The sequence below is a fragment of the Fukomys damarensis genome, unplaced genomic scaffold, assembly GCF_012274545.1.
Source record: "Fukomys damarensis isolate Sample0158 unplaced genomic scaffold, DMR_v1.0_HiC HiC_scaffold_4, whole genome shotgun sequence".
Taxonomy (NCBI): domain Eukaryota; kingdom Metazoa; phylum Chordata; class Mammalia; order Rodentia; family Bathyergidae; genus Fukomys; species Fukomys damarensis.
Window position 1 is genome coordinate 43,782,076 of NW_022900916.1, and position 11,461 is coordinate 43,793,536.

General features: G+C 34.9%; 1 protein-coding gene across 21 annotated transcripts in view; it reads left to right on the forward strand.

Annotated features, from left to right (window-relative positions):
- Positions 1 to 11,461, forward strand: part of Cadps2 (calcium dependent secretion activator 2) — a 554,060-nt gene that overhangs the window by 298,437 nt on the left and 244,162 nt on the right. The window lies entirely within an intron of this gene.

Below are 11,461 nucleotides of genomic sequence, written 5' to 3' on the forward strand. Positions count from 1 at the left end.
CAGGCCGGGAGCTCCCGCGCAGGGCGGGAGCTCGCGCGCACGCCGCCGGGTGATCGCCCCAACATTTTATATCTGCATATAAATGGGCAAAGTATTACAGAATCAGTAGTAAAATCATAATCCTAGGTATGCTCTATGATTTTAAAGCAAAATTTAATGTCCAGTTTTATTCAAATAGCCAGTTGTAGACATCTGCTGCTTTAGCTATTGAATTCATACTATTTGCTGTAAAATAAAATAGATATTCTGTTATATTTCATGTAAGTCAAATTCTGCTCTCCAGACATAGGAGACGTTTATGTTCTAGGAAGTGGTACAACTTTTCTTTACCTGAAAAATCACAGAGAAGATCTCATTCCCTCCTAAATTCTTTCATGTAGCAATTGCTCACAAGAATTTATAGTCAAATCTCAGTAGCCATGCGATGACAAAACAGATGACCACATATTGTTGAAGGACCAGAAATAATTCATATGTGGAAAAGTTTTTTTCCAAGTATTTTTTTCTAGGAGTAACTATGTCTGGCTTACAAAAATCATGCTCTGAGATGTTATAGGTGATGACTTTTTCTGACTTTGAAGGAAAGGAGAGCCAGTGACAGGCATCTTTCAGTTGTTCACCTGGAAGGTTACCTGCTATTCTCTGAGGAGTTAGCAGGGATGCTTAAGACAAAGGTATGGGAAAATATGTCCTACCTTCTCAACAATGAAAGGGGCTGAGCAAGCTATAAATAGCCATCCTCCTTGGTGGTTCCCTGTAGGTGATTAATGTAGCAGAAGTTGACATTTCACTATTTCCTGGGAAAAATAGAGGACTTCCTCTGTTCCAGATGGAACAAATGTTAGGTGTATGCATTGCACTAATTCTTTATTTCTAATATAATGGTAATTGTATTAGGGTTCTAATTTGCACTTTCCTAAAATTTAGTTAATGATGTTGAACATCTTTTTATTGCATACCTGCCATCTGTACCTATTTTTTGTTGAAGAATCTGTTCCAGTATTTTCCTCAGTTTTTAATTGAATTGCTTGTTTTCTTATTTTTGAGTTTTCAGAGATCATAATTCAGTGTTTATACCTCCTTTGCCAGATTTTATGATATAAATATTTTTCTCCCAGTCTTGGCTTATCTTTTTATCTTCTCAATGGTGTTTTTCAAAGAGCAGAAATATATAATTATGATAAAATTCAGTTTATATTATTTTCCTTTTGTGGCTTATGCTCTCAGTGCTGTATCTAAGAAATTTTTTCCAAACTCAAGAGTAGGAATTCTCCTGTTTACTTATAAAATTTTGTTGTTTTAGATTTTATACTTAGGTCTTCTAATTTTAGTTTAGTTTTGTACATAGAATTATAAATGGATCAAAGCTCATAATTTGTGCATATTAATAAATTATTCTAGCACAGTTTGTTGAAAAGAATTTTACATTAAATTTCATTAGCAATTTTTTGAAAAATCAAAACTGTTTCATCTATCTGTGATTCTTGAATACTTTCTTCTGTCACATTGATCTATTTTCCCCTCTCGATGCCAACATCATACTGTCAGGATTACATTAATTTTATTTAAGTCTTGAAATCAGATAGTGAGAGGGCCTCCCTTTTCCTGTCCCTCTCTTCTCTCTTTTCTTTCTTCCCCCACTCCCTGTATTTGAGATCCTTTCCTTGGCCTAATGAATTGTAGAGTATGAAATCATGTATTTCTAAAACAAAAAAAGGTTGGCAGTAGTGATTTTGATTTTGATTGAACTGAATCTGTAGTTCAGTTTGGAGTGTGATGGCTAATCTTGTTCATTTGATTGGCTTGAAAGTTTGATAAAGCATAGTTCTGGGCATCTCTGGCTGGGCTGTGGGGCATGAACTCAGGAAGGGTACCTGTCTGCAGCTCCTTTGCCTTTGCTGTTCTCCCCTGTGCTCTGCTCCCCCTTATTCATCTTTCACCTGCACTTGTGTCGTTATATTTCTGCCTTGGAGCCTGCTGACCATAAAGGAAACCTCTGAAACCTTGAAACACATGAAACCTTTCCTCCTTTGAGTTTGAGGTGTCAGGTATTCAGTCCCAGCAGTATAAAATTGGCCAATACAGGGATGATAGACATTTTAGCAAAATCGATTCTTCTCAATGAACACAGTACATCTATTCACTTGTTTAGGTCTTATTTAATTTTCATAGTTATGTCTTATCAGGGTTTTAGTGCACAATGACTTGCTTTTCTCTTATATTTATTGTTGATTATTTTGTATCTTTTTAAATTTTTTTAAGACTTTAGTGCCTGAAACTCTTAGAGTCTTAGAATTTATTTTTATCTTGCCTTATTATTGCTTTAAATGAAATCAAGATTGTTTTAGGAAAGAAAAATGTGATATTAAATATGATGATAGTAATATTTTGCATACACATGTAAGAATAAGGTTAAAATTTATTTAGAGCCACCAAAGCAAGTAGCACCCAGACTAGTCAGTGGCTTTCTTCTTGGGCAAGCTAAAAGCCAAGGAGCTAAGGGGGAATAGTAGATAGTTGGAAGCTATTTAATTCTAAAAATAGTGATTGGACTGAATTAGGTGCAAAATTGGCTTCCTAAGTAAATGAAACAAATTTTGCATTCAGCTAAGTTTTTAAGGAAATCTAGTAAATGGATTATTTTAATTTTCATATATCAGTGTGATATCTATAACTACTAAGGAAACAAGACCAATTGTTGCTTCCAGCCATTTCTGCTTATTAATTACTGGAATTTGGAGTTAAAAAGATACTATTCTTATTTAGTCCAGCTTCATCATTTTCCAGATAAAGTAATGATGATGCAGAGAGGGAAAATGAGCTCTTTATGTTCATCGTGGCTCTTGTGTATTATCATTCGTCAGAGGAAAAGGCCCAGGACATACCATCCATTTTGGCAGTAGCATCTTTCTAGTGGTTTGTGACTCAAAGATACCCATCCAGTGAATGTTAGAAGGGGGGATGAATAAGTGAATGAATTTCCTAGTTTGTTGAATTCGGTTTTATTTCTCCTATACCCAGTTGTGGTAGAAAAGAATTGCTTTTTGCTTGAGTGCCTAAGATCCCTATCAAGTTATAATGTGGAGCAGTAATTGTGGAGTGATGCTTAATTGGGATCCTAGTAATAATGCGAGTGTAGTACTTTCCTTGTGTATCCTACTGGTAATAGAGAGAAGCAGGTTAGAACATCCTCAAGTTTATTCTTCCTTTAGTTACTGCATTAATTAAAGAAAAAAACTCTGTATCTTAAAACTATCCAAAGCCACTTTTAAGAAAATCTACCTCATTTTATCCATTGATCTGTCAGGGGACAAGGCTCATCCTATACCCTAGCTACTGTGAATGGTGCAATGGCTGTAAGTCTGTAGATATGTCTTTAAAACTCCGATTTCCTTCCGTTTGTGTATGTACCTGGAAATGGGATTGCTGAATCACATGTAGCCCTGCTTTGAGTTTTTGAGGAGCTGCTATATTGTTTTCCATAATGGTGTACTAATTGCCTTCCTGCCAACAGAGCACAGGAGTTCTTTTTCCAAAATCTTGCCAACATTTATCTTTCATCTTTCTGATAATAGGAATTTTGACAGGTGTGATATGACAGTAGTTTTAAATTGCATTTCTGTGATAACTAATGATGTTGGACATTTTTTCCATAAGTAAAATGGAATATTATTCATCCTTAAAAGAGAAGGAAATCTTGTCATATTCAACAGCATTGATGAACCTGACATTACACTAAGTGAAATAAGACAGATAAAAAATGGGCCAGAAATTCAGCTCAGTGGCACTTTGCTTGCCTCCCAAGCGCAAGGTCATGAGTTTGATCCCAGGTACCAACACAACAAAACAACAAAAAAACTGGAAAAGTCAAGCTCACAGAAATATCGAATAGAATGATGATTGCCAGTGACTTGGGCTTGTAGTGGGTGTGGAATAGAGAGAGATTAGTCGGAGGATACAAAATATCATTTGGGATGAGTAAGTTCCAGAGATCTACTGAATACCATGATGATTACAGTTAATAAAAATTTATATTTGTAAAAAATCATTGGCTTTAAAAATTTTACTAAGATATATCTTAACATATCATAAAGCTCTCCTGTCTTATGATACTCAAGCATTACGGTAGCAAATCCACAGATACCTTAGTTCTAGAATTTTTTATCACCCCAAAAGTTCTGTTATGTGATTTTCCCCATATTAAATGTCTAAAAGGCATCCAGAAAGAGAGAATGAATTACTGGTTGCCTGGAGCTGGGAGTGGGAGAGAGGGTGATGACAAGAGGGGCTGTTAAGCAGGATGCTACAGGATTAGAGCCACTGTGTCCACGCATAGGCCTCTGACAGTGGATGCACTCTGTTCTACTTTTGTACTTACATTTCCACCATTTTCTTCTCTTTTTCCCCTTTTGAGACAGCTTCACTTGCAGCCAGACTAACCTCCATCCCACAATACTGATGCACTTGTATTTTTTGATGACATCATTTGTTTTACTAGTTTTTTTAATTCATTAATTTTATTGATACATTTTAGGTATATAATATGCTGACATTCATTATTGGGAATTTATACAATTACATAATATATCTTCTTATTTTTCCCCTGCTCTCCCTTTGACCCCTCAACCCCCAACCCCTCTATATTCACAAAGACTTTTTTCTTTTTTTCCTTCTCTCATATTTATTCCTTTCCCTTCTTTCCTTGCCCCTTACCCCACCCACTTTGCACCTTTTCTTCCCATTTCACATTATCTAATACACATTTTGACATTTACACTTTCAGTTTCTCACACTAGAGAAACTTTGGTATTTACACATGTATGTTCTATTTATTTCTCATAAGAGTGTGGCCTCAGTGTGCATCCATTTGGCTGTAAATGTCTAGTTTCTCATTCTTTATGGCTGAGTAGAACCCCATTTTGTTAAAAAAATTTCTTTAACCACTCTCCACTTGATGGACAGTTTGGCTGATTCCAATAGTTTTAGCTATTACAAAATGTTCTGCTATGAACATGGATGCACATATATTGCTGTGATATGATTCTTTTTATTCTTTTGGGAAAATACCTAGCAGAGGAATGGCTGGGTCAAATGGAACCTCCAGTCCAAGATCTTTGAGCTATCTCCATACTGATTTCAACCGTGGTTGCACCAGTCTGCACTCTCCCAACAGTAGAGAAGGGTTCCTTTTTCCCCCGTAATGCCACTGCCATTTGTTATTGGTTGATTTCTTGATAGCAGCCATTCTTTCTGGGGTGACATGGAATCTCAGTGTTGTTTTCATTTGCATCTCTTGAATGAGCAGTGATGTGGAACATTTTTTCATATGCTTATTTGCTATTTCTACATCATTGTCTGAGAAATGTCTGTTCATTTCAGATGCTCATTTTTGGATTGGGTCTTTAAATTTGGGAGGTTGGATTTTTTTTAAGGCCTTTATATAGTCTAAATATTAGACCTTTGTCTGAGAAATAGCTGGTGAAAATTTTTTCCCACATTGTGGGTTGTCTCTTCACAGTGTTGGCGGTTTCTCTTGCTGTGCAGAAGCTTTTAAATGAACAATCGCATTTGTTGATTGTTTGTGCTAGTTCACATGTAATGGAGGTTCTGTTCATAAAATCTTTTCCTAGGCCAGTGTCTTCAAGAGTTCTACCTAACCTCTTTTCCAACAGGTTTACTGTTTCTGTTTTAATGTTCAGATCTTTAATACATTTCAATTTTTGTTTAGTGCATGGTGACAGATATAGGTCTAGCTTTAATCTTTGGCAAGTTAAAAACAAGTTTTTTCAGCACCATTTCTTGTAGAGACTATCTTTCCTCCAGTGAGGGTGTTTGGCTCCTTTGTCAAAAATGAGTTAGCTGAGTATGTCAGGAGTTGTTTCTGCATCTTCTAATCTGTTCCCTGATTCTTTGCAAGTACCATGCTGTTTTTATCACAGTAGCTTTGTAGTACAGTTTCAAGTTGGGGATTGTGATACCCCCTACCTTGTCTTCGTTGCCTAGAATTGCTTTTGCTATTCTAGGTCTCTTCTTGTTCCAAATGAATTTTTGGATTGTCTTCTCAAGGTCTGTGAATTATGTTGTTGGAATTTCAGTTGGGATTACATTGAATCTATATGGCAGTTTTGTAAGTATGGCCATTTTCACTATATTGGTTCTTCCTACCCAGGAGCAAGGGAATTTTATATTTGAGAGTTTTTATCATTATTCACTATAAACATGTAGTTTTCATTTTTTTAACTCTACCTCAATAAAGCTGGGGGAAAAAGAATGTTTGTCTAGCTTGTTTGCCTTTGGCATTGATACCAAAAATCAAGTGCTTTTATTCTCTGCAAGCTTATTTAAATTGCATGATTTAAAAATGCATTCCTAGCCAGGCATGGTGGTGCATGCCTGCAATCCCAGAACGTGGAGGCTGAGGCAGGAGGATCACTGTGAGTTCGAGACCAGCCTGGACTACATAGCGAGTTCCAGGTCAGTCTGAACTACTTAGTGAGACCCTGTCTCAAAAAAAAAAAAAAAAAATGCATTCCTTAATGAAAGATGCAAGATTTAAATTGATTGGTTGTTTAGCATGACAAACTAAAATGCTGAAATCTGATGGCATAAAATATTGATTTTGGTTTTTACCATATCATAGTAGCCATAGTAGTTCACCTCTCTCCTTCAACCCACAGGTCTTCCCTTTCCCTTCTATCCTCCTATTTTACCACCTTGCCATGTACCTTTATAATTAATTTGATGTTTTGGAGTATATGAGTATCATAGAGATTTTTCAACCTCATTCCCTCATCTTCCTGTCTCATTGTTTGATTATTGACTAATTTGCATATATTACAAAATGACAACTTGAAAAAGTTTTCTTTAGTCTTATTTTGGCAATTCTTAATGATTATTCGACCTTGATTAAATTTTGTATTCAAATTAAGAATAAGAATCCTCCTTTCTTCTGGAGAATAATAGTTTTTTTTTAATAGAAGTAGTCTGTTAATTATACTCCTATCTAAAACATTTTATTCAAATCACATATTCTGTGCTCTTCAATTTAAGGTTATAATTAACATTATACAAGTTTAAACATTAAAATTAACTTGCTTTAAAAATTCCTATAGTGCCGGGGATTTAGCTCAGTGGTTCGGTGGCCTGCAAGCGCAAGGACCTGAGTTCAATCCCCGGTACCAAAATAAATAAATAAATAAGCAAATAAATAAATAAAATAAAAATTCCTATAGTATGTACTTAATATGCAAAGAGTGAGAACAGAATCAAAATTTATTAGTGAGGTCTTTGTGAAAAAATTTTTAAAATAATTGTCAGATTGAGGAAGATCAGTAAAATTAAAAATATATATAATTACCTGGAAGTAATTTTCCTTAATCATTTGATTCATTGTCAAGTTATTTACATAAAAAGATAATGCCTGCCTTTTAAGTGTGGTGGGAAAGTTAAGTTTTACAAAACACTTAGAAACTCTCAACTGAGAGGATCTCCATAATTGGCAGATATTGTAATAACCAGGCTAGTAAAAAGAAACATAATAAAGCCATTCATGCAGTGTCCTGTAATAAAAACCATGTTGGTGAATAAATGCAAAGGTTACAGCTATTCATAATTTATGGCTGAGAGGAACAGATCAGGAATAATAATGATGCCTTCCTATCTAGATAAGTCTTTAGAAATACAGATGTAGCTATGATGAAATATTGTTTTATCCAAGAAGTATGAAATCATTACCTTACAAGCAATAAAAGTGATATATGAAGATCAATAAAAAGTAATATCCTTAATTGGGCCATGAAGATATAGTATCTGACAAACTTCACTGTCTTTCATAATCTTCAAAAAGCCTTTTAAATTTAAGACATAATCCTTGATTGTTTGGTATCGATCACTTGGGTGAAACTTGCTAGAAAAATACAAGCATGATGGTCTGCATTCTAATAACCAGAATAAGCCTTATTGTTAATTCCGTTTAACACATTCACAATGAGTCTAATTCACATGTCCTGTGGCTGGGCAGCTATTTATTGATTTTATTAGTAAAAAGAACAATAAGTGACTAGATCTGTTTATACCTGCGGTGGTACAAGCTGCCCAATGTGACAATCCTGCACATACCATTGGTGGTTCAAGCTGGAAGGAATGTGTTAAAATATGTTGTAGATTTATTATAAGGAAAGTCAACATTTTGCTTTAACTATATATTCAAAGGATGTACTCGCTTCGGCAGCACATATACTAAAATTGGAGCGATATATTCAAAGGATTTTATACAAGTAATCCTTTAAAAACATGAGAAAACATAAACACACAGGAGCATGCATATACACCTTATAAGCAGATAAAGCTAATAATGAAAATCTATATAAAGACACCTTTGACTCACACACTTACAGAAGTAATTTAAAAGATAGATTTAAATTTTGAGTGAATGAATTTCATAAGCATTTATTTCTTGTTTCAGCTCTAATAAATTATGAAACATTTAGTCATTTAAAATAACACACTTGTTCCCTTATAGTTTTAAAGGTCAGAAGTCCAAAATGGATCTCAATAGGCTAAAATTAGATATAAGCAGAGTTTTGTCCCTTTCTAAATGTCCCAGGGGAGACTTAGTATTTTTCTTCTCAAACTTCTAGGGGTTCCCTATATTTTTGACTCATGGAACCCTTCCATTTCTAAAACCAGCTGCGGCTGGTAAGATCTTTTTCATGTCATACTACACCAGTACTGACTCCTCCTCAAGACAATTCATGAGTACAGGTTGGCCCAACTGGATTATGTAGAACAGTCTCAATCCTACTTGATGCCTTAATTTCTCTTTGCCATTTAAGGTAACACATGTACATGTGCTGGGAATTAGGACAAGAGCAACTTTGGGAGGGCAGTATTCTACCCATAGATTCCAGAAATAAAAGGATGAAAGTTTTATAAATTTTTAGATAATGTTAAGTAAATGACATGTAAATTCTGGAATTTACTACTGCCATTTTCTGTTATCAAATTTTGGCAGTACTTTAGTTGGCAAACCTTTTCCTTTTTTGTTTCAATGAAATATCCATATTAGACATACATTTTTTTTTTAACTTTTTAAAAGCATCCACCTATCCATTTATCTTTCCAAAGAACCAGAATTTGTTTTGAGAGTCTGCAGTGGGTATAAGGGGACCCAGGATTAAGAATAGAGAAAACAGGGCTGGGGATTTAGCTCAGCTGTTTGGTGGCCTGCCTTGCAAGTGCCAGGACCCGAGTTCAATCCCAGGTACCAAATAAAAATAATAGAGAAAACAATCTTAAAATTCATATGCAACCAGAAGAGACTAAGAATAGCAAAACCAGTCCTGGGTAACAAGAGCAAAGTAGAAGGCATCACAATCTTGGACAGGAAGTTGTATTACAAAGCAGCAATGATAAAATAGCATAGTAGTGGCACAAAAATAGAAGTGTAGATCAGTGAAACAGAATAGAGGATGCAGAAACAATTTCAGACACTTTTTCAGCTGCTTAAGATTTGAAAAAGGAGCCAGAAACACACCCTTGAGGAAAAATAGCTTCTTTCATAAATGATTTTGGGAAAACTGGCTTTCCACATGCAGAAGATTGAATGTGGACCCATATTTCTCACAATGTACTAAACTAAAATCAAAATATATCAAATAACTAAGTGTTAAACATTCAACATACTGGAAGATAACATAGGCATAACTCTTTTTTTTCATTTGCATCACTTTTTTTTCAGCTTTAATTGAGTTTATTGGTACATTCGCATGACTTTTTTTTCTTTTATTGAGTTTATTGGTACATTTTAGGTATACAGTACAATTACATTCTTTATTGGGATCTTGTACCTTTACATGACAGTTCTTTGTTCTCGTTTTTTTCCCCTTGTCCGTGCCCTCCCTTCGCCCCCTTCTCCCTTCCCCATTTACAAACACTTTATTTCCATTTTTTTCATTTGTTATATTTATTTTTTCCCTTATTACCTTCCCCTATCCTTCCCACTTTCCCTATACCTTTAGCCCTTTTCTTCCTATTTCACATGGTCACTTATCTCATTAGGATCTTATGTACTATTATAGCTTTTCACACCAGAGAAACTATTAGGTATTTACACATGTGTGACTTATTTCTTTCACTTAGGAGTATATCCTCAATATGTATCCATTTTCCTATGAATGAATCTAATTTCTCATTCTTTATGGCTGAGTAGTATTCCATTTTATAGAAAAACCACATCTTTTTTTTTTATTAAATTGAATTTATTGGTACATTCTAAGAAGACAGTACAGTTATCCATTTTTTTACATTTTCTCATATTTTTTTCCTTTTCCCTTGTTCCCCTTTCCCTTTCCTTCTCACTGTCCCTATACCTTTGGTCCTTTTTTCCTATTTCTTGTTTCCAATTGTCCTGTTAGGATCTTGAGTACTATTTTACTTTTTCACACCAGAGAAACTATTCAGTATTTGCATATGTGTGATTTATTTATTTCACTTAGGAGTATATCCTCAAAATGAACCCATTTCCTTTTCCCTTGTTCCCCTTTCCCTTTCCTTCTCACTGTCCCTATACCTTTGGTCCTTTTTTCCTATTTCTTGTTTCCAATTGTCCTGTTAGGATCTTGAGTACTATTTTACTTTTTCACACCAGAGAAACTATTCAGTATTTGCATATGTGTGATTTATTTATTTCACTTAGGAGTATATCCTCAAAATGAACCCATTTACCTATGAATGAAGCTACTTTTCCATTCATTATGGCTGAGTAGTATTCTATTTTATAGAAAAACTACATCTTCTTTATCCAGTTTCCAACTGATGGGCAAATGGGCTGTTTCCAAGTTTTAGCTAAAAACTGTGCTGCTATAAACATGGATACGCATATATCACTATAATATGATTCTTTTAATTCTTTTGGAAAGATACCCAACAGAGGGATGGCTGGGTCAACTGGAACCTCTAATCCTAGTTCTTTGATCTATCTCCATGTTGACTTCCATAGTGGTTGCACCAGTCTGCACTCCCACCAGGAATGTAGAAGGGTTCCTTTCTCCCCACAACTGCGACAACATTTGTTATTGTGTGATTTCTTGATAGCAGCCATTCTTTGTGGGGTGATGTGAAATCTCAGTGCTGTTTTCATCTGCATCTCTCGAATGACCAGTGATGTAGCACATTTTTTCATATATTTACTTGCTGCTTTGACTTCTTTGAGAAATGTCTGTTCATTTCAGATGCCCATTTTTGAATTGGGTCTTTATATTTGGGGGGGCTGATTGTTTTGAGTTTATATCTTCCTGATAATGGTCCTTTGTGTGAGGAGCATCTGGTAAAAAGTTTTTCCCACATGGTAGGTTGTCTCTTAGTTCTGTTGATGGTTTCTTTTTTTTTTAATTTTAAATTGAATTTATTGGTACATTCTAGGTAGACAGTACAGTTACATTCATTAATGGGATCTTGTACC